Here is a 23144-nt window from a genome sequence, read left to right as displayed (position 1 = left end):
ACTATTCAATAGATTTTTCGTCTCTCGTCTTTCGCATGCTTCAGTCATAGATCTTCATTGTACCCACACCGATTCAAATTTTTTTTTTTTTTGTTCATTTGTGTTTACATCAGATTCACATCTTCGTTTATTACATATTCATAACCTTGTCTGTCTTTATCTAAAACACGGATAGTTAAAGATAAACAAATAGCCTATTTACAAGATAAACTTAAATAGAGTAATCCTGCGAGGAGTGACTTTTTTAATGATGACTTCAGCCCCAACTAAGTAACTTAACTACTTAAAGAGCAACTTAAGTGCAAGGCAGTCATATTGATACATTCGTCTTTTGTTTATTGACAAGCGAATAAACTGGTTTAATTCCACCGGATGTAGGTTATTTGCGCCCGCGGAATTGCTTTATATTATTACTAGTTTTATACTGAGTTAGAATTGTATTTAAACAGGTTTTATTTACATAGCCACCGCGCCTTATGGCTATCAGGGACTTTAATGACGACGTAAGTGAAGGACTTTGTATCTCGCTGAAAAAGAAAGATGTCCTTTTTTACAAGCTTTTATTTAACTTGCCCTGTTACGACTAGTATGGTAGTATGAGTACGAGTAAGTTAGTGTGGGTCAAATCTTGATTCGCTTTCCGATTTTTGATTGAGCTGAAAAATTGCATACATATCGTAGTCGGCAATGTTACCATGTTACCAACGGTACCATCGAGCTGATCTGATGATGAAGACAGAAGGTGGCTATGGAAACTTTGTGATGAAACAATGCAACCTAATTGTTTGTGGGGTTTTTAGAATTGTCTCGATGAGTATTAGTTGTCTGTGGTAAGAAAAGTACACTCAGCGATAAAAGTTTGTACCGAAAATGGATTTTTTTCCAAAAACTTAATTCATGACTACAAAGTTGCAATATTTTGGCATACCTACCTACTTATGTTAGTGCGTATAACTATAACTACTTCCAATAAAATTATAAACTAATCTAAATTAATATATAACTAAATAAGGCCTCCGCGGCATTGTGCCAAAGATGCTGGCAGCATTCCCTCGCTGAATGGCAATACTTATGCGCTGCAAGAGAAAGCTGCCAGCTCTCTGGCCACCGGGAGTGTCGATGAGCTTTTTACTTAGTTCTTTAAATAGAACGGGGGCGCTTGGACCCCACGGCCCCAGTGTCTCGACTCGGTAATGAAATGATTTTAAATTTCAATAACTGAGGTAACATCTGAGAAAGCTTACGCACGAACATGACTTACATGACCAAATAAATCCAACCCGTAAAACTTCTTGCCGCATGATGTTATGACGCACCATCTAGCTGGTATCATCACGCCTTGGCCTACTCTTTCCTATTACTATAAACATGGCCTATGTAGCTCTATACCCAGAATTTACTTACGCTCTTTTAGAAATCACTGATGGTACTGTCTGTCTGTCAGGAAGGTGCAATTGAAGTAATAGATTAAGTTTTCCTTCACAATCACGATTTTCATGCAGATCTGACATGAGCTGTCATTAACGGTGACTTCATCATTTAGGTATTGTATAAATACTTAGGTAGTCATATCAGTCAAACTACCGACTTAAGAGTGGGCAGTTTGACTGTCGTGTGACAAACCTGGGGGTAGATCGATATTTAGTTCCTGGTCCTCCTCTTGATTAAAAGATCGGAAGGCGACAGTCTCTTAGAATACGTTAATTTCAGATGTTACGGGACAAGATGGTAATGGATACTGAAAACTATTGACTTCTCGCCCACCAAATGCGGATATAACCGGCCAAAACACGTACGTTTTTCTCAAAAATTTAGAGTCTATTAGTATTTGTTACGTACGCAGATTACCAGTTTTGATACCCGCAGTTGAAAAGCAGCTTTATTTAAATCAAAATACGTAGCACATACAATCATCGATCATCGATCATCGTACGTATATACAATATATAATATCTGGGGGACCGAGCTTTGCACGGAAAACATATAAAAACTCAAAAATGCGCGTTTTCCCAGAGATAAGACCTAGCTTGATCGATTTTTCGCCCCCGAATATCACCATATATGTAGCAAAGGGTCTACAAGGGTAAGGAGGAGAAGTGACCCCCTGTGACGAATATCGGATTTTTATAATGTCTTGTTGGCTATCTTATAATATAGAAACACCTTGACTTTCACCCCATATCTTAAACCGTCACCGAGATAATGTCAAAAACGTCATTTTATGGACACATTTTTCAAAGTCGTGTTTCTCCTGAACTATATAAGGCAGAGCAATCAAACCAAGTCATACCTACAAAAAATGAGTAGGAGTATAACTCAGATTTAAAAAAAATATATAAGTCCATGAAAAAATAACGATTAAAATGTCAGAGATTTTTTGACAGCTTTTTTCAACAAGTATGGGAAAAATCACATAAACTGCAAATAGCTATAATAGCAATTAATTCAATATAATTGGTGCAACATACTTATAAAAAACCGGACAAGTGCGAGTCGGACTCGCCCACCGAGGGTTCCGTACTTTTTTGTATTTGTTGTTATAGCGGCAATAGAAATACATAATCTGCGAAAATTTCAATTGTCTAGCTATCATGGTTCATGAGATACAGCCTGGTGACAGACTGACGGACGGACGGACGGACAGCGGAGTCTTAGTAATAGGGTCCCGTTTTACCCTTTGGGTACGGAACCCTAAAGAAAATGTCAACGAAAGCATTTAACTAAGTATCTGCTTTTAGCTGAAAGTTGGCTTAAAGTTAAGGCGTTTCTATATTATGAGATAGCCAACAAATGACATTATATAAAAATCCGATATTCGTCACAGGGGCCACTTCTCCTTCCTTGGCCTGCTAGACCCTTTCATCGAAAACGTTAGAGCTGTTTCGTGATCCCCAATATATATATACAAGGATTGCTCGTTTAAAGGTATAGGATACGGTATAATTTTAGTACAATCAGGCATAAAGTTTTTCCCCTACCCTTCTATCTAAGCTATCAGTTCCACTCCCTCGACTATCGCTAATCTATAAGTTGTTAAAGCACAATAAATCAATCCGACACAAATCGTTTAGTTTGGCAACTCTTCACGGCACGGAGCTCGCAGCTCGATCGTATCGTGTCATCCGGCGATTCTGTAGCCATTCTTGTGCAATCGATGCTAGATCCTCACTTTCTTATTGTTTCGTCTTAATTATATAGGATAGAGATGTATGTGGTTCAATGGCACAGGGATTTGGCCTTGATATAAATGTGTATGAAGGATCGTATTGATAAAAAGAAGTGTTGTAATTTATGTTTTTTTCTGCCAATTGTTCTTTACAGATCATAAAATTTATGACGCATAATTCTAGGCTTTAAAAGTTATGTCTTATACCTAGAGAGAACATGACACGTAAAATGATTGGTTAACCCGCCACATAAATTGTTTGTGTCATTCTGTAAAAAAGAATAGTTTGCGTTTTATTCCCACGATTCCTAAAGGGTCGATATCGGCCGGCCTGTCAGTTATTCGCGACTGTCGGCTTTTGGGAATAACTGACAGGCCGATATCGTCCGGCAACCTGGTAATCAGTAGGCAGGTTTTGAGAATGAAAATGTAAAATTAGTTTCTCAAAAATCAGACTGCTTAGTGAGTTAATTATTCCTAGTAACAATGATTATCGTTGATCTATGTACATATTACGCAAATCCAAAATGCAAAAGATGCCCAAAAATGAAACAAACACACTATTTACAACTAACTATTTACACTTAATTTAAAATTTAAAATTATATCACACTTTGTTACTGTTTTTGAAACAAGTTATTTGACAAGAGGTCAAACCAATTATCTTTGACCTCCATCGTATTGTTAAAGCTAAATTAACCGTAGTTCATACAAAATTCATCAGTTCATCATTCACCGTCCACTTTAATGCCTCAGGATGTAATATACAAAATTCAATTACTATGTATACTAACCATTAAAAAAATCTTTTGGTTTTTTGACTATTATACCTACATAGTAGGAATTAATGTACTTGATTTGGTTTTTATTATTCTTAGACCTGAATTGCCTCTAACTGCCATATTTCTTTATTATTTCATTAGGAACGTTAAACTGTTTATTTCACTTAATTTTACTATTGCAAGTTATACAATTAATTGATAACTTTATTGCTAATGAATATTAAAATGTAGCGGCTAAAACAACTCATATTTACTATGAGTATTATCTACAGTTGGAATACAAGGTGTTACCCGTAATGGAGGCAAATTATCAAACCGTAGTTTTAAAAGGTCCAATATACATTATAATAAAACGATCACTGACTATCCAAAACGAAACAACGTTTTACTCGTACTAATGATCGTAATGCGAATATACTCGTACAATATCTCAATTAGAAGAATAGTTAACGGTTCTTAAAACTCGTCTATGTAAAACTAATTTAAACCTCCTATAACTGATAATTTTTTAACGTTTCATGTACTTATAAGAAAAAAATCTTTTGTTTGTGATTGAGATGTACAGTTTTTATTGTTATTCCTTCTAAAATGGACCTAAAAGCGTTTTCATATTGTCCGGTCTGATATTGGATGTCGGATGACCCTTGTAGAAAAGCAGCTGCTAAAGAGTGCCCTATGGCATCAAGTTCTTTTTTTTTTGGTTACGGCTATCTTTCGAACAATAAACATTTAAAGAATAATTAAATACAAAACTTAAAATGTGATTTACCTGACCATTTCTCAGAAAATACCCACACAAATTGTATCATACAAAATCTACTATTATTTTCAATAGAATGATATAAGTTTTTTAGAAGTTGTCATGTAAATCTAGAGATGGATAAAAATACTCACGAGTAATTACTTAGTATTTTTACTCAATTTAGCAGTATTTACTCGTTTATACCCAAATTGGTGGGTATAAATTATTTAGAGTGCTGAAAGGCGCATATAAATTTGAAATATAGGTATATTATGTAACCCGCTACTGGATTAAGTACTCAAAATTTTAAGATAAATGGGTCTTTAAAAATAACTTGAATGTCTCTAAAAACTTTATTGGATAAATAAAATACTTTTGGAAAAAAGTTGTATCTAAAGGCCGAAATAATGTTTATCCCTCTTTAACTCTTAAAAAAATTTGAAAAAAAATCGGGAGATTAACCGTAGAATAGAGTACTAAAAAAATACTTTGAGTATGATCGGTTAAGCAATTTTTTGAGTTTTCTTTAAAAAACCTTTAATAAAAGGTCGTAACTGCAGCGCAAACATGCACTTTTGCGCGACATGCAGTTAACTTCGATAGAACTTAAGTCCTATAGTTTTAAAGAAATTACCTTCTTATTAAAAACAAACTTGTTAATTCCGCATTATCACAAATTGTCTCTCACTGATGATTACCCTTTTTTTCATAATTTAAGCGACCTATATGCTTTTTATTATGTAAATACTGTAAGTATACGTTAAAAATTTTCAACAAAAAAAAATTAGTTCTTAAATCTCACTTTTTAAATATGTTATTAGCAATCGTTTTTTACTCACATAAATGAGTAAATACGGGTATTCATCGGAGGCTTTAAATACTGAGTATTTACTCACCCCTACCCATCTCTAGGTAAATTACAATTAAGTTTTGTCCCTGCTCACCCCAGCTGTTCATAGTCACCCCGACGACGTACCTATAATAAGGCGCTTTTTATATGTTTACATTTTTATGGTCGTTATCGAAATCCGATATCGGATCGAGCAATGTGAACACGCTCTAAGGGAGATCGGCGGACTTTTGTGGAGCATGGCTTTTTCATTCACTCATTAATTATATTTGACGTAAGCGCCAATCATCAGTACCCCTAGTGTAAATAAATTCGATTTCGAAACGTGACGTACGCGTTTGCGTTTAGTCTCATTGTGTATTGGATTTAGAAAGAGCGCGCCAAGCGGGACGTTTTGGAAACTCAAAATCCTATACAAAATGAGACTTAACGCAAACGCGTTCGTCACGTTATGATGTCGATCAAATTTACACTAGGGGTACAGTTATCTTCCAAATACGTACTTTTTTGTTTAGGTAATAGTACGTACGTTGACAATTCATTTGTTGGTATTTGGAATATTAAAACATTGTTTTGGTTCGCATTTGAATTCACTTGATGATAATAAAATCAAACAAATTTCAAAGTGTAATCCTATACATAACACAATTATTTCGTCCCGAAATGACGGAGCTTGTTATCGATGAAACATATTATTATACCTAATTTTATTAATCCTTTATTCGTTTTCGCATTCTTTGGGTCATTGTCCAAAACGGTTTTTTTTCGTCTATGTAATAGGACCATAAAGTTTATGGTGTTCGTTAGTTTCCACGTTTCGGATCTCTGTCTCAATTAACGCCTGGGACGGGCCAGCGGTACTTGAATTAAATTCCTTTTCGCTAACAACTATTCGCATTTTTGTTAAGTAAAGTAAAGTAAAGTAAATCATTTATTTTGCCAAACATTATGTGTAGTTGCTGGATTAAAAAGTTAATACAGTATCAATAATGTTTGTACCTTAATTTAGTCATGCAAAAGTTTAATTACATATTTACATAAGAGATGTAATACGAGGTATTTTCTATAAAGAATGACTTCAGTACCCCTAGTGTAAATAAATTCGATTTCTAAACGTGACGTACGCGTTTGCGTTTAGTCTCATTTTGAATTGGATTTTGAAAGAGCGCGCCAAGCGGGACGTTTTGGAAACTCAAAATCCTATACAAAATAAGACTTAACGCAAACGCGTTCGTCACGTTATGATGTCGTTCAAAGTTACACTAGGGGTACAGAATATTACTGTAGAAAAGTCATTATTCCAATTACAGTTCGTATTTGGCTATAGATAAGCATAAAATGAAAGCTCAGAAATACTTAGTACATACACCCTATACCTATCTATAAGTACACAGTCTTTTTCGGTGGCAACGGTAGGTATAACAAGTCTTCACGTCGTTTCATGCCATTTATTGCCTAATTAAGAGCATCACAAAAAACAGTCATTGTTGCCGAATAAAACAAAACATCCTTATTCAGTCCGCAGCACCCTGATAGCGATCTTACATTCGAGTAATTATACATACATATTTCTTAGGATCATAAACGCCTAAGTTCAGCGACCTTGCCAAAAATAAAGGGAGTCAATTCCACTCGTTTTATGACAAATGGTTACATGCTTTTCATAGTGTCCGGACTAGAGGTTAGTTACTCGAAATACGTAATAGAAAATTGAAGTAGCCCAATTTTGATTTTGTGCTCTTCAATTTATTATGCGATAACACAAGTTCCTAAAAAGCAAAGTCGAATATCACTTCAAACATATGCAATCACTTCAGCTAGAGAGATAATAACAAGAATACATATTCGGTTGATAAAATCTAACGGAGCAGTCTTTGTCGTCTGTCGGAGTATCGTCGATGGAGCATTAGGAAGTATTGCTTTAAAAAAAAAGATCGATGACTCAATTGTTTAAGTGAAAATTGATACTAATTTGTGAATCTTATTGAATACAAACATTATGTTAGGTGTAAGTAAATAAGAAGCTAGTTCTTTAAGTATATCAATTCGTTTATCTTTTGTTACTGCTATCAAGTTTGAAGGGGTGGGGGGCGGGGGGTCGCAATAACATTAATAAAATCACAATAGTAACTACTTAACCAAATGTTACTAAGTCTCGTAGCACAATGACATCATATCCTAAGAGATCCTTTAACTAATGCAGAGAATGAACAATACACTGTTACAGCCTTCAAACCTGCAAAAATGTTGTGATTCATGAAATGGAACCATCCTGTCTGTCAAAATGTAGTGGTAATTTATCTGCGCAATATTCTAAACACAAAATAATATATTACTTTAATAAATGGATGTAAATTACGGGGTAGATACGGAAATACAGATTATTTTACAAAATAAAAATACAAAACAAGTTTATTTTACTTAATCTTATACCTATCGCTTCTCATTGTCCTACTTCATACGGCTCGTGCAGCATATTCGCCAACATTATTATAAATTGATTATAAACTGAAATTGTTTTAGTGACAAAATTGCCTTTTTATGAAGATTTATCCAGTTACAAAGTGGTAAATAGTAAAGTAAATAAATGAGCTCTGATAATATCATCCAAGCCCAAATAATTTAACATATGTACACGATTGTTGTTTAATTTATTTGTTATTTAAATATTTAAAGCTCTTTATCCTCCGTTACTTGATTCTTAAAAATCAGCCACTTATCCTTTACAGAAACCATCGTATCATTGTTTGAATTTGCAAATAAGTTATTGTTTTCAAATCAACGTTTTTACGAACGGTTATTCTATAATTGATCGATAAGGATTTGATGACACATCGTGACGACCCGCGTGACAAGAGGTAACCGGAGCCAAAATCCACACCCATTGTGTCCATTCTGATATAAGGCTGTAGGTACCGTTGTATCTTACCTACTGTGGTTTCCTCTAGAACTAATCTTATTATAAAATAATCTTTCTGCCTATTGTCAATTTAGAATCAATTCGTTGTAGTTTTATGCATATTACATATATAGCTAATGTTTCATTGACACGGTAATTCGATTGATATGACACATATTATTTTAAAAGTGATTCTTGATACGTGGACAATTGGTTTATGGTTTGTATTTTGAGAAACATCATTTTTGTATTCAGATGCCTGGAAAAAACACGGCTATTTACCAAAATTAATAATTCCTCTAGGATAATGTAATTCTAAACAGTTGATCTATGTAGTTACCTCAGTACTTCGTTATCAGTTGTTAGTTGTTACTACTGTAGTCTAGTCAACATTAAAAGACAGAGTATCTATAACTAAAATTAATGGATCGGAGATATGTAGTTTCAACATTATTTACTTACTCGTGGTAGGTGCTTAAGCTCATCAAGTGCCTAAAGTTTGTCGGATTATTGAGTTCCACGGTTTATGTTACATTCACACATATCTATTGTTTATAAATTATATTTACTAAGCGGGAAGTATACCACGTGATCGTCCATAGAAAAAGAGAAAACGTTTTGCCACTTCAAAATATTTTCCATTCTCCATATTTTTTTGTGTGTTATTGACACAATAAAAAACTAGGTTTATAGGTTATCCTTTTTTTTTAAATTAGAAAACGAAAAAAAAAATTCAAAAAGCGAAACTTATAAACCTAGAATATATTATGCTGAAGCGAGCGACATTAAAATCAATCAAAAGTGATTTGTTAAGATTTAGTTAGTGGAAACCGTTTTATCCCGAAATGGAATTTCATAGAAAAATTACCGTTATTTCGTTAGATTCGAAAAGCTGTTCTTCCCGCTTAAGCTCTTCCGCTTAAAAAGTTCAAAGTCAAGGCTAAGTTATGGAAGTAGTGCAACATGCGATCGGAATTGGGGAAGAAATGTCGAATTCTTGGCAACGCTTCTGCCCATCGAACCTACTTGGCATCGTGGCCAAATGTGCCGCATTCCGTCAGTTGTGGTTTACCGGGTTTTACGGTAAACTTTCAAACACTTTCATTCAGAGCATTAAGTCGACGTATTATAAATTTTGGCGTCAGGTGTCTTTATTTATCTCAGTAGTAAATACGATGAAAACATTTGTAGAGATGAGTAAACTTAAGTGAGACCCTCTAATATTCTACTCCTTATATTCCTTTTCATAATACTCGAGATAGAGATATCTTGAAAATATACCGTACGGTTCAATGCACACTAAAGTTAAATACATAGTGCAAAGCCTACAACATTATGACAACACCACCCACACGCCCGTGTCCTGCGACTTGCGATTGTATCAACACACACTGAATTATGCCATTTCCTCAACTATGTACCTACTGTAAGAGCCTCTCCACACTGACGTTTGTCGATGGCGAGATTGCGATTATCGGAGATTAACTATCTTAGAGCCCTATTTAGATCGAGTAAAATACATACACACGAGTCACATGACCAGACATCGGAATTTAATTAAGTAAAACTTAGTACCTGTCTGTGAAACTCATCGAAGATTGAGTTTATTGATAAAGGAATTTCCTACTAATTTTGCTCCCAAAATTTGCACATGACTAACATATGACACGGCATGACAGTTGTGATCAAGTAACATAATGCCTAATTTTGCGTTAAGCAGCGATTGTATAAGGTCGAGCATTCTTTGTAATTCGACCGCCATTTATCACAAAAGTGCCATAAGCCATGTTACCTTCTGTCTTACTTTATTTTGTCGAATAGTTATTGATTTAAAATGGGATTGACAACTGTCAAAGTTTTGCTTAGATGGCAATGGCATTAAGGAATCGAAGCGATATTAGTACGGGGGGCCTATCCAAGATGACAATTGTTTTCAGAAAACGAAAGGAAACGCTATCATTTCCATACATTATTTACGTTTATCTTAGCGTTTCGTTTTTTGCAAACTATTATCATCTTGGTTGTTGCTAGAGCTCTGTTCAGTATGGTGATGGTGGGCATCCGAAGACGAAAATAATGATCTGTTTAGCTTTTAAATGTTTTAGTGTAAGAACACTCCTCGATGTGTACTATTGACCGGCATCGTCTTTTAGACTAAGCTCGTTAAATAAAGATAAAAAAAAAATCTTGGTTGTTATCCGGTTGGCGCGAAAAGAAATACTTACAGTGTAGTGAAGGCACTCTATCGACCGATACTCTACTGACAAAATCGGAATGGGCATCGGATCATTGCTAGGATCATGAAGTATGAACATCTCGCTAGCTTTATACACGCGTAACGTGCTTCATATGATACGCTTTGACTTTGTGTAACCTACACCTAATTTATAAGAGGGCAACACCCACGATGACCGATCGTTATGATAACCGCTACAATTTAGATCGTAGCAGAAGAATAGCAACTCAATTTGCATATACTGGCTGCAAAAACATTAAATCTTTGTTCGAGATAAGAACTAAACGAATGTATATTTTTTATTGCGTGAATTACTCTTTGAACCAGAGACTCCGCGAAAACGAAAATCGACATTTCTGTATCTGCCTCTCTATCGCGCGAATGGGCAAGAGCGATAGAGAGGCAGGTAGCGAGATTTCCATTTTCGTTTTTCGCGCTAGGCCCTCTGATCTGAAGGAGGGACGTATCTAATTCCCCTGACGGTATCTCTAACCTCAGTCTCTAACATTATGATGTATATAGATTAAGTTGCGAAGATTGAAATACTTGTTGAGAATAATGATCGTAATCGTACTACAAATTACTGTCACTATTACAGCCAGAGACTGTTACGATACTCGTAAAAAAACTTAAAATTTTGTAATTAATTAATTAGCCATTTATATATGTAATATAATATTACATAATCCACCAAATTTCGGTTCCAGAACAATGGCCCTAAAATCTGGTGGACAAATATCTGTCTTATTTACTTTTACTGATTAGTAAAGGCCTTAATTAGAACCCAACTGGGGAAGTACCTCCACCTTACAGAAAACAGCAGCCAAATAACACTAGACCCTACTCATAGTGTTGTGTTTCTGCCGGTGAGTAAGGTTGCGGGTTTAGGGTCGGCAACGCGCATGTAACTCCTCTGGAGTTGCAGGCGTACATAGGCTACGGAGACTGCTTACCATCAGGCGGGCCGTATGCTTGTTTGCCACCGACGTAGTATAAAAAAAAAAAAAAAAAAAAAAAAAAAAAAAAAAAAAAAAAAAAAAAAAAAAAAAAAAAAAAAAAAAAAAAAAAAAAAAGGCTTAAAACGTATTAGTATATATAGTAGTTAACTAACATAGGATTTAGGGGATGTATACTAACACTATGGACATGGTCCGAAATAAAAATAAATTGAATTGAATTGAATTTATTTTACCCGCAAGAATGTAATTAAAAATTGCCAAAAGGAGTGTTTAAAAAATACTATGTGTTTACTCCAAAATGTACAAAAGCAAAATGCGGCTTGTTGACCTAATTGTAGTTAATATAAAATGCCGTACTTATAATTTTTTTTTTATATATACCACGACATTTTTTATATATATAAGCAGTCACCGCAGCCTATGGACGCCTGCAACTCCAGACGAGAGTTACATGCACGTTGCCGACCCTTTAAAAACCTGTTGATAACCGAGGATGACTCACGATAGAACGGCCCGGGTCCGGGTCGAGGCAACCGACCCTTCATTTTCCATGGTAGGTGACCGGTGAAGTATCGTATGCCTCGGCCCGGACCCGGGCCGTTCTAAAGTGAGTCATCCTTTGAGGATGACTGCTAAGCAAGAAGTAGGCATTCTTGTTGCTTAGCTACTTAGCATGTTAACCTCATGTTAACTTTTTGCACCTATGTCACCAAATTTGCATCTTTTTACTGGTTAATGTGTTAAAATCCCAATTTCCACATGTCAACAACCTTTCGATAACGGTTGCTCTTGCTATTATGTATATTTGTGATGTCATAAAAACTTTTCTACGAGAAATTACGTGTACGACATGCTCTAAAAACATTAAAAATAAAATCTTTTAAGAATAAGTTTATGCCATAATTTAATTTAATTTTACTTATTGTAACTTGTTGGAAGTGGTAGTTGTTCTTCTTGGCCGCGGAACTTTTAGCCTCGCCCTGCCCTAATAAGTAAACTTTAAAGTGTCTTTAAATTAAAGTTTACTTTAAAGAAAGGATCTTTAAAAAATACACTAAAGATGTTCTTCAAAGCTTACTATAGTGTATTTAAGATAAAGAAATGACTTTAAAGTTTACTATCGTTAAGATCCAAGCTGAGTTCACTAAAAGGAATTCTCAACTCAGTACCAAGGTTCAAAGTGTGTATGTAGATGTAACACTTTCATAGACCGACTGGAGTGAAAAAAAAAAAATACGGGAGTTGATAAATTATACCATCTACCGTTTTTATCGCTATCGTTTTGCGTGTGACATTATCATTTCCTCCCGATAATTCCAATGCATAGAACTGGGATGCGAACTGGTTTTCTGGACCTATATGGACTGGCTTTGCAATCCCTATTGGTTACTTATCGCTACCGTAGTGGTATCAGAATAACCATTATAAAGGTCTTTGATTTACAAGTGGATGTTAAGGATTTCGAGGTGTCAAGTTTGACTGGATTGCTGAAACGTTGACTTGCCTTAGCAAACGCAGAGGTGCGAGTAATATAACCTTGTTGACGTATATAATAAGCTTAGGGCTCGTATTATGTGATCCGGTAGGAATACACGCATTTTAAATGGTCCTTTGATGCTTATTAAAGGATACGATGTTAAATGATAATAAGATCTTGTCTTGTCTTTGCATGACCATCTAGTTCATAATGACATAAAATGTTTATATTAAAGCAATGAGTTATCCATGGCTTGACATGGGTAAAACTTTTTTGACTATAATTATTTTTACATTTTTTAACCATAATTATTCACTTTTTAAAATAATTTTAAATAAATATATTTTAAATAAATTTATTACTCATAACGATAACGTAGCGAATTAAAACGAAATTATAATGTCTATTAGATCGATAGCCAAAAAACCCGTTGAACGAAGCCAGTGGTCATTTTAATTTCAGGGTACATCGATATGGTAGCGATCGAAAAACCATACTTACATAATAATTACCGCGCCAATCTCGCGTTTAATACCTACTGCTATTACGAAGGCAACATATCATTAGACGATGGATCGCTCCAATTGCTATAGAATGGTATCGTCCTTACTTTTTATTGTTGTATTTTTTACAGATGTCCAAAATTATGTATTAGCGATGCCGGAAGTCTATATGATTGAGAACAGGGGCCTTTAAGGGTTTTAGCCCTAAATCGATTAAGTATAAGTTTGTTTTTAATTGAACCTAATATTATATTCAAGAATATTTGGTCGTATGCTTGTAATATTTCGGAAAACCTCAATGATACCTATTGAAGATTTAACAATCGAAGTCACCTTTAAGAGCTTACCCCTCTGTCGAAAACCTCGGCCAATGTCATATGTTTTGTATGGAATGGACTAACGTTTATCTCTGACATGGCTATTTGTACGTTACGTACAAAAAGACATGTACGTTACGTACAAATAGCCATACATTTGACGTGCCTCTACCCCGCAAAAATCGGTAGACTGTTTTGTACAGAAAATGACAGACAAGGCATCTCCAGTTGTTATATTCTCCAAGATAATACCGCATCACATAGTTTTGCTATTATAACTAGCTGTCGTAAAATATTATATACACTACATAGTTTTTATCATTAGCAGCAGCACTATCAACCGTGCTATTTATCTACTTAATAACTATGCTAAATATCTTTGAAAAAATGGTTGATAATCCTAAGGGCTCATGATGGTAATCGAATACTGTAGGTAGCATTTGCAGCTCCAGCGGATACCCATGTAAAATGCCAGGTAGATCGGTACCTGTAGTTATTTAATTCGATATACTTAACTATTAGTTAATGCAATGAAACCTGGTTAATAGGGGCTCGTATAAATGGTCTGGTCTGTCTGGTCCTGGCCCCTTGCCACGCAAGGATCTAAAGGAAAACCTTTTCATAAAATTCAGATTTAAGTGTTTTGCTTCCCCCTTCCATAAAATATTTTTGTTCAAACGATCTCCGTTAACGAGAACCTCTAAAACTGAGTGAGTTTGAGTATATAATTGAGACAGCAAAAAATACCTTTATATTTGGTATGTTTGCTTAAACCTAGTTAATTGCCACAAAATTACCCATCTTTCAGATTTCAATTATCCAAGTTTCACTATTCAGAAAGTACTTTCCAAGCATGTTTCAGGTGTGAGTTTAAAGACATTCCGCTGTGTCCCTCCCTACTAGTCCTATGCATAGACGTAGTACGCAGTTACGCACTTATCGTCTTCGACTCATCCGTACATAGTAAGCCATTCAAATAAAACTCGCTATACCTCCACCTCCCTATCTTAGATACTTAAAAGTAACTACATTGACAAGCTAATTATTTTTATCAGGACAGGTGCGACCGCAAATGTTTCGCTTAATTCCCATGACATTAAATAAAAGTCCTCTAAACTGTTGATCGTAAAAATTCCTGTATCCCTGCCGTGCAAAGCTATCTGCCGGGAACGCTGGCCATCGATTGAATTAACATGAGCCGTGAGCGACCTATCGCCGCATCGCCAGGAGGCTGAGACCATTGAATTAGCGGGGTTTGTTTTTATACGTGGTTGGATTTGAAAGAGTAGCCAGTCTAGCCACTAATGAAGAGCTTGAGAGAACGAGAGCTTTGCGTCAACGTTAAGATATTTTGAATGCTCAGACAGAGTTAACAAACTATATTTGATAAATAGAGGGTTATGTATTTGTACCGATTGATATGGGTGCGTCCTATAATATATACGCACTTTTGGAATAATTTCAGTTTACAAACGTTAAAAATTTATACTAATCTTATGTATAATAAAGTAAACGTATACTTTCAATTAGTATAACATAAAAATAATATAACATACGACATACATATGGCTGTTTGGTATAATATACATATAAGTTAAGCTCATTTCATATAACTGTCATAATATATACATATTAAAATATAAATATCATCTTATATAATTAAGTAGTAAAATTAGTAGGATGACCTAGAATTTCAAACCTCATAGAACACACTACTAGAAAAAAAACTGCTAAAAGTGGGTTAGGTTAGGTTAGAACTGTGACCCCCTAGATAAATAAATTGTTTCCAGAAAAGGTAGCAGGTTAGGTTAGAACTCTGAGGCTTCGGAAAAAGAAACTGTTAACAGAAAAGTGGGTTAGGTTAGGTTAGAACTGTGACCCTCTAGATAAAGAAATTAGCACCAGAATTACCACAGAAAAAAGCTGCAATCTGTAATAAATAAATACGGAGCAAACTACGTTGAAATATAAATTCGCATAGTAATAGATGTTTCAAATACATTGCTCATTTCATAATAATTTAAAAACTGTATCTGTTCATTAACTAACACACAAAAATATATTTAAATAATGTAATTTCGGTAGTGAGGAAAAAAAAACAATCGATTATGCAATAAAAAATACATTATATTTTGCAAAAATACATGCAGTTGACCAAAAAACAAATAGTAGGCGCTTATTTTTAATGTATGATATTTGTTTTGTATGTTATATTATTTCAACGTTATACCTTTCTAATGTTATCGTAAACAATGATATATGTAGTGTTTATTATACAATTTACAATTATAGAATTCATTGTTATACATATTGCATGTTATTGCAATTGAATGTTATTCCGATCAAAATTATACAAATTGAATTTATACATTCAGAGTGATATATTATAGGTTTGTATACGTTCTATTACTTACCCGGGCCCATATAACCACGCACCACGCATTTCTGAACGTTTTATGACTTTTGGTCAAATTTGGCAAACAAATATTTTGTGTGTTTGTGTTTTCTGCACACGACACGTAATTTCTTTTTACAAGTTGGCAAAAAAAATGCAAATAAGTAAAGTTTTGTTTTTATTTACAGATAGATTGGGCAAGTTCCCTTTAAAAATTTAATGTCAGTATGTCTGTCTAAAAACCAATTAATTAAATCACATAGTGGCAGCAGCCAAAAAGGCGTTTTTACTGAGTTTTTACAGAAATACATTTTCATAAGAATTGTCGTATCTCTAAAACAACACCGATTTCAGAAAACGTTTATGATATTTTAGTCTTTAAATGCAGCCAAGAATACACCTTTAAAATCTGTCTGTTTATATGGGCCCTCGGACCGAGGGCCTCGGTGTATATGAAGCAAAGAAGTGTTATTTTTCAGTGGGAAAACTTATTTTCATTCTATCAGAACACAACGGTGGATTTCGATTTAGGGATAATAATAAATGAATTAATTCTGCAGTTTTTTAACAAATATTAAAATGAATAATTAAGATATATTTTTTATAAACCATATACTTCTGAGAATTCTATGTTATTATCTTATCTTTTTTTTTTCTTTGATAAAAGATAAGAGGACATTTTAATTATATTCATGTTTTATATATTTACATAGACCTTGATAGATTGGCAATGATGACAGTATCTCATGTTTTTGAAAGAATAAGTTAATCGCTCCGCTTAAGCGATTACAGGGCATAGCCTTACCACCTAACAATGTATGGGCAAACGGAGAAAAAGGCTTTAAATCCAATTGTAGTGGAGTGTGAGGAATGATCTAGATTCGAGAATGCCTTTACAACTATGTGACTGCGTTTATTTTTCGTCACGAGGCTTATTTATTTCACTTCGATACATGAAGTGTATACCTACGTTGAACCTATTAGTTTTATTCTTCATTATTTGAATGTGTATATTTTCTAATATAATATCCTATCTGTTCACACCAGACTCTTTTTTAAGTATAAGCTCGAGGGAACATAGTTAATTTACACTGTTATCTAGATTTTTCATTTTTTACCCATTTTAATTTACATAGATTCTCGTAATTTATTTGAAATAAAACGTTAACATAATAACTTAGTTAGTTCTCAATAACTTATTATTACTTAACACTAGGCAATTCATGCAGGGGCAAAACATGGATTGGGTGAGTTATAGGTACTTAGGTAAGATCTTTGAACTTATACCTAACTTGTAGTAAGAAACGAGGTACCTACTAAGAACTAAGAATTCCTCGTGAGTAAATGGTTACCGACTAACCAAATTTTTATTGTACATTCGATTTGATTTGATTGTACAATACCCATCTCGGAAACAATTTATTTGGTTGTTTGTAGGTTCTTCTTAAGAGGTTCACCTTTTTGGAGTGGTTTTCAGGAAATATTATTTAGTCTTATTTTCGTAAGAAACACAATTTGAAAAGGGAATGTTTTTTAAAACATTGTTAAAAATATTAATACCTATCAGGCTAGAATCTTATAAAAGAATAACCTGCGAATTTCTACCAGTATAGTCAATAAATTTTATCAAATCAAATTCAACTTTGCGGTCTCGGAATCCGTCTGTCACGATAGTATAATGAGACACCACGAGTACATTGCAAACAACCGCGGCGCGCTCGGTGACTCGCTAAATGTATTCACTGGCGATTCTAATCGTAGGATGGATTGGAAGATAGAATGTACCCATAAATTATTAAATATAATACGTTAGATTATGAGTGATCAAATAATTTTTATTGACCTGTACAAAAAGTGAAGTAGGTATGTATACTAGAAGTCAATCATTGCTATGTTGGTGTTTAATAAATTGTACCAATTTTTTTCGTATTCAATTGGGTGCCATGTAGAAAACAAAAAGATTTGGTTTAAATTAATTGTTATGTATTTCAATTTCAAGTGTAACTGAAAGTAACAATCTTTATTTTTAGTTATTTTTAGGTATTAATCTTATAACACATTTAAGCAAAACGAGATAAAAAGTTATTTGCGATTGTACTTTATACTGAGCCATTTAGAATTCACTCTTCACGCAGTAAAAGAAAACGAAAGTATATTGTTAAGAAATTTTTTTTTTAAGTACTACAATTTACTGGAATGCTTTATTAACTCGAGAAATTTTTCGTGTAGAATTTAATATGACTCAATGTGCCCTCATTCGACAGCAAAGTTATATCAGGCTTCGAGTATCTTATGATGAAGCCCACGACTTCTTGTGCGACTGTTTGTAGTAGGTTTTATAATTTTAGTCAATTTCGTATTTATTTTACAGTGTATAATCGAAAAGGACACCTTTCAACAGTGCCGCCGTTCAAAATGCAGTTGTGTGCTCTATGATAAAAAGTTAAAAAAAAACAACGGGTTGCACTCCGGGAGTGCCGGCAGAAGTGAAAACTTGAATATTAATATTGTGCATTTTTGATATTTTAAGTATAACTGCGTAAATAAATTTGAGTGTGGAAGATATTTTGAAATGCGAATTTTAGTGTTAAAAGATATACAGAGTAATTTTATTCATCAGACGTGAGAAGGACTACAGCCTACACAATCAGTAAATATTAATGAATCGTTCACCATCATATTAAGTAAAACAATCACGCTTCATTTCTATTATTTAACTTTTTGGTAAAGAAAAATATGAGTATCTACAATCATGGACACCCAACAACACAAAGATACAATACAACACAATTAACAAAGATTGAACCTCTTTAACCGTTATGACAGCACTTTGATTACGAAGAAAAAAAAGTCACACTTGAATGAGATACGATTTTTCAAAAGTAACCAGGTTTCGATGCCATTCAATTTGCACGTCACCATGATGTCACGTGTCCGTCTTACGAATTTTCAATCTGACGGGTACGTGACACCTGACGCGAGATTAACATATTTTCCCCATCACAAAAAGTGCACAGCGCCGCTAAAGAAATTTTCAGTTCAAAAAATTGCATATTAACACATTCATACAACCTTAGGTATCCAAATGAGCCAAGAAAAAAATCCTACATGTACACGTATACATAGGTCAGAAAACATGAATCTAAATATGTACCCCACAACTGCCATACAAAACCACTGAGAGCCCAAATTTACTTTACATACAAAAAGTGTCTTAATTAGGAAAAAATTTCAGACATGGTCCCATCGTAAAGAATTACGCATTGTCTGAAAGAGTTAAGAAGGGCGAATATAAAACAAAATTCTACATATTTACTACAGTTTTTGAGATTATAGGAACTTTCAGTATGACCTGTGTATGACTAGTTTGCATGAAGGATTAATTTGAGTAGGTTAGGTACATATAGGGAAACTACATTGTTAATAATATATAAAACTATATCTAAAAAATGAAGTGACGAAATATAATTAGTAATTTATTGCTTGGTTAATCCAATACTTCATTCGACCGATTGTAACCATGCCATTAAACTACTTTTATACTTAATATTTACTGAAATGATTGTTAATGGACTGAGAATGTGGAACAAAAATACGATACGCGTTAAGTAAGAGTTCAACGCGCGCTTCAACTATGCTACTAAATACTGTTAATATTAAACATAATTTGTTATTGATTAGATTCGTAAAAATGTATAAATATAAACCAAATATCTTACCTTTATCACCCCGAACACTGAACTCACTGTCACTTCTATTCTGTCAGATCAATAAGTTTCTAAACTACGAAACTTTATGATAAAAATAACTGGCAACTTTTAGAAACAAAACAAAAAAAATCTTTATTTTTTTTTAAGAAAACTTAGTTCTAAGTTCAAAGTGAACTTTCCCGCGGGCGCGTTGGATTGGTTGTGGGCGTTTTTCGTGGGGGCTGCGAGTGTCCTTGCGTAGCGCACAAGGTCTCGGCGAGGCTGTATGTGGATGCGCGCCGTGGTTCCTTCGCCTCTTATACGTACGACGACAAAATAACTGACTCCTCGCCAGGATCGCGAAAAAATAGATCGAGCTCATTAACTCATTTGAATTCTTTACGTACGTATGCTCCTTATTAACATATTGAATTAATTGGAAAAAGTAGTGTGAAATATTTGGGCTTTAAATTATCATTTAAGCAAGAGCTCGTCTACATTTCAAAAGAACGATCTTTTAGGTTTCTCGTGCAGTATAGTTACTTGCAATAATATCTTAGACAAAGAAGCACGCAAAATCATCTGACTGATTAAATGGGCGTAGTAGGTACTTGGGTTCGGTACTCAATAAGAATCGAATCCTTGGAAAGTGGAAAAATGATACAGATCACGCAGACCTAACTCCACGTAAAATACCAGAAAATTATTAGAAAAAAGCGGCCAAGTGCGAGTCGGACTCGCCCATGAAGGGTTCCGTACCATTTATGACGTATTAAAAAAAATACTGTAATAATGAATAATTGTTTTTTTTTTTTTTTTTAATACCACGACGGTGGCAAGCAAGCATACGGCCCGCCTGATGGTAAGCAGTCACCGTAGCCTATGGACGCCTGCAACTCCAGATGTGTTACATGCGCGTTGCCGACCCTTTAAAAATCTGTACACTCCTTTTTTGAAGAACCTCATACTGTGTGTGTGTGTTGTATAAATGGATAGGTCTTCAAAAATGATATTGAGGTTTCTAATATATATTTTTTATAAATTGAATAGTTTGCGCGAGAGACACTTCCAAAGTGGTAAAATGTGTTTTTGTCCCCCCCCTGTAACGTCTAAAATAACAGAATGATAAAACTAAAAGAAATATATGATATACATTACCATGCAAACTTCCACCGAAAATTGGTTTGGACGAGATATAGTAAGTAGTTTTTTTTAATACGTCATAAATGGTACGGAACCCTTCATGGGCGAGTCCGAATCGCACTTGGCCGCTTTTTCATTCTTTAAATTAAGAAGTAGGTTGAAAATAATTGCATTGCAAGGAGAGGTCACCATTGTCCATTACACACACATACAATACCATTTAAAATTTAACATTCTTAATTCCTATTTTCTACTCGAATATGTAATTCATTCCATTTCTAAATAGCAAGACCTATAACAGTTTACTTAGGTTATGATTTCATTGGATACAGTATTCGCTATCGCAGGTAAACTATGCGACATAATAGGCAATTGTTACGCAAGCAGTGTTTACGCACAAACGGTATTGAAGATTGGTGTTCCCTGCTCTCGTTTTCATTTTTTGTAGCAGTCCCTGGGAATCGTGCGATCCTTATGGTTTTATCTGATTGCACTGTTTCGCCTTCAAATGAGGTGAAGACACGCTAATCAAGTTACGTAAAAAGCATCCCTGTCTAGACAGCTCAATTTACCTCCCGAGCCAGACCCGAAGTAGTCATTGAGGACCTAAAGACCTCATACCCGGTTAAATACTTTGGGCTAAAAGTAAATGTGAGGATATCTCCTGTAGGTACTGTAGATTATTACCTATTCGAATCTTCCTCTTTGGTTCTGCATTCAGTAAATTGCCGGCGCCCATTCAACATCGGCATCAATAAACGCAAAAATCAAAACGGTCAGATACAGATAATTTCTTCCTCATTCTGTCCCCAAAATTGTCCTTATCGCACTAATTTTAGAAGCCGCCCAGGTTAGGGCGACGGAGATATTTAAGTACCTAAAATTGACAAATCTGACAAGGAGCTCAGCTGGTATTTCTTTTACTTTGCTCCTAATATTGAACATTTAACTGAATTTAATACGGCCATTTATATCCAAATAACAGTAGGTGACAACACAATTATTCATTTACGAGTACCGGCGCCTTTTGGACACCCATGCAGAAGTGAGAAAAAATATTGTTGGCAATACATCTTTGGAATTATTTTTTATTAATATATAAGTACAAAAGCTCGCAAAAAATGGCAGCCTACTTTCACCGGTCCGTTACAATATATGGAACACCTTTAACTGTAAGTAATTTTGAATGAAAATATATGAAAAACGGTGTACGGTCACCCAAAATTGAGGGTTCCGTACCTTAAAATATTATGTAAATCTTCTGCGAGTTGCTTTCGGGAAATATATTCAGAAAATCAAAATTAAATGCTTGGAAAATCATGCGAGGTTTATTTTCGAATACGTTATTAATTACCTATTCTATTACGAGTATTATCTGTTGCATGATTATTGATTATAATCATTATAATAAATAACATTCAATCAATAAGATTTAGTATAATTAAAAAAAAACATAATTTTAGAATATTATAAACGTATCTAAAATAAATTAAGATTTGAATCAAGTATTTAAAAAAAATAGTGCCAGTTTTGTTTTCAAATATTTCTATTACTTTCATAATTTAAAATAGTCCTTGAGGTAATGTAGGTAGGTATTAGGTATTTATAATTTTGTATTTTATTTTTTTACATCTATCTGAATGAAGTCTTATTAGTAAAGCAATTCTTTTAATTTGATTGGGAAAATATTGGAGGAGTCGGATCGATCGGCGGCAATCGGAGAGACGAGTAGTGATATTTTATTTTTTAGAGCTGCCCCTGGCGAAATTATAAGCATTACCGAAATAACAGAACCCTAAAAACAGTTAGAAGTTAAACCAAGATAAGATATCAGCGCTTATCTTGGTCTGACTTTATTTACGTAACTGGCGCAGAGCGGAATAATTTGAGGTAGTTAGATATTATTAAAATTAAAAAATATACCAAATGCCTTTATATTTAAGTATCTGAATGTTGATCAGTTAAAGGAAATGTTACTGGAGCATC

At 34.2% G+C, this 23144-nt stretch overlaps 1 protein-coding gene across 1 annotated transcript in view; it reads right to left on the bottom strand.

The window, feature by feature from the left end:
* The window catches only part of LOC133522230 (mucin-22-like), a 41161-nt gene extending 19792 nt beyond the window's left edge, over positions 1-21369 (bottom strand). The window contains exon 1 of the mRNA XM_061857488.1: positions 20046-21369. The gene's annotated coding sequence lies outside the window, so the exon portion shown is untranslated. The remainder of the gene's footprint in view (positions 1-20045) is intronic.
* Between the last annotated feature and the right edge of the window lie 1775 nt (positions 21370-23144).

This window comes from Cydia pomonella, chromosome 10 (genome assembly GCF_033807575.1).
Source record: "Cydia pomonella isolate Wapato2018A chromosome 10, ilCydPomo1, whole genome shotgun sequence".
NCBI classification, from domain to species: domain Eukaryota; kingdom Metazoa; phylum Arthropoda; class Insecta; order Lepidoptera; family Tortricidae; genus Cydia; species Cydia pomonella.
This window is presented reverse-complemented; position numbering and strand designations above follow the sequence as displayed.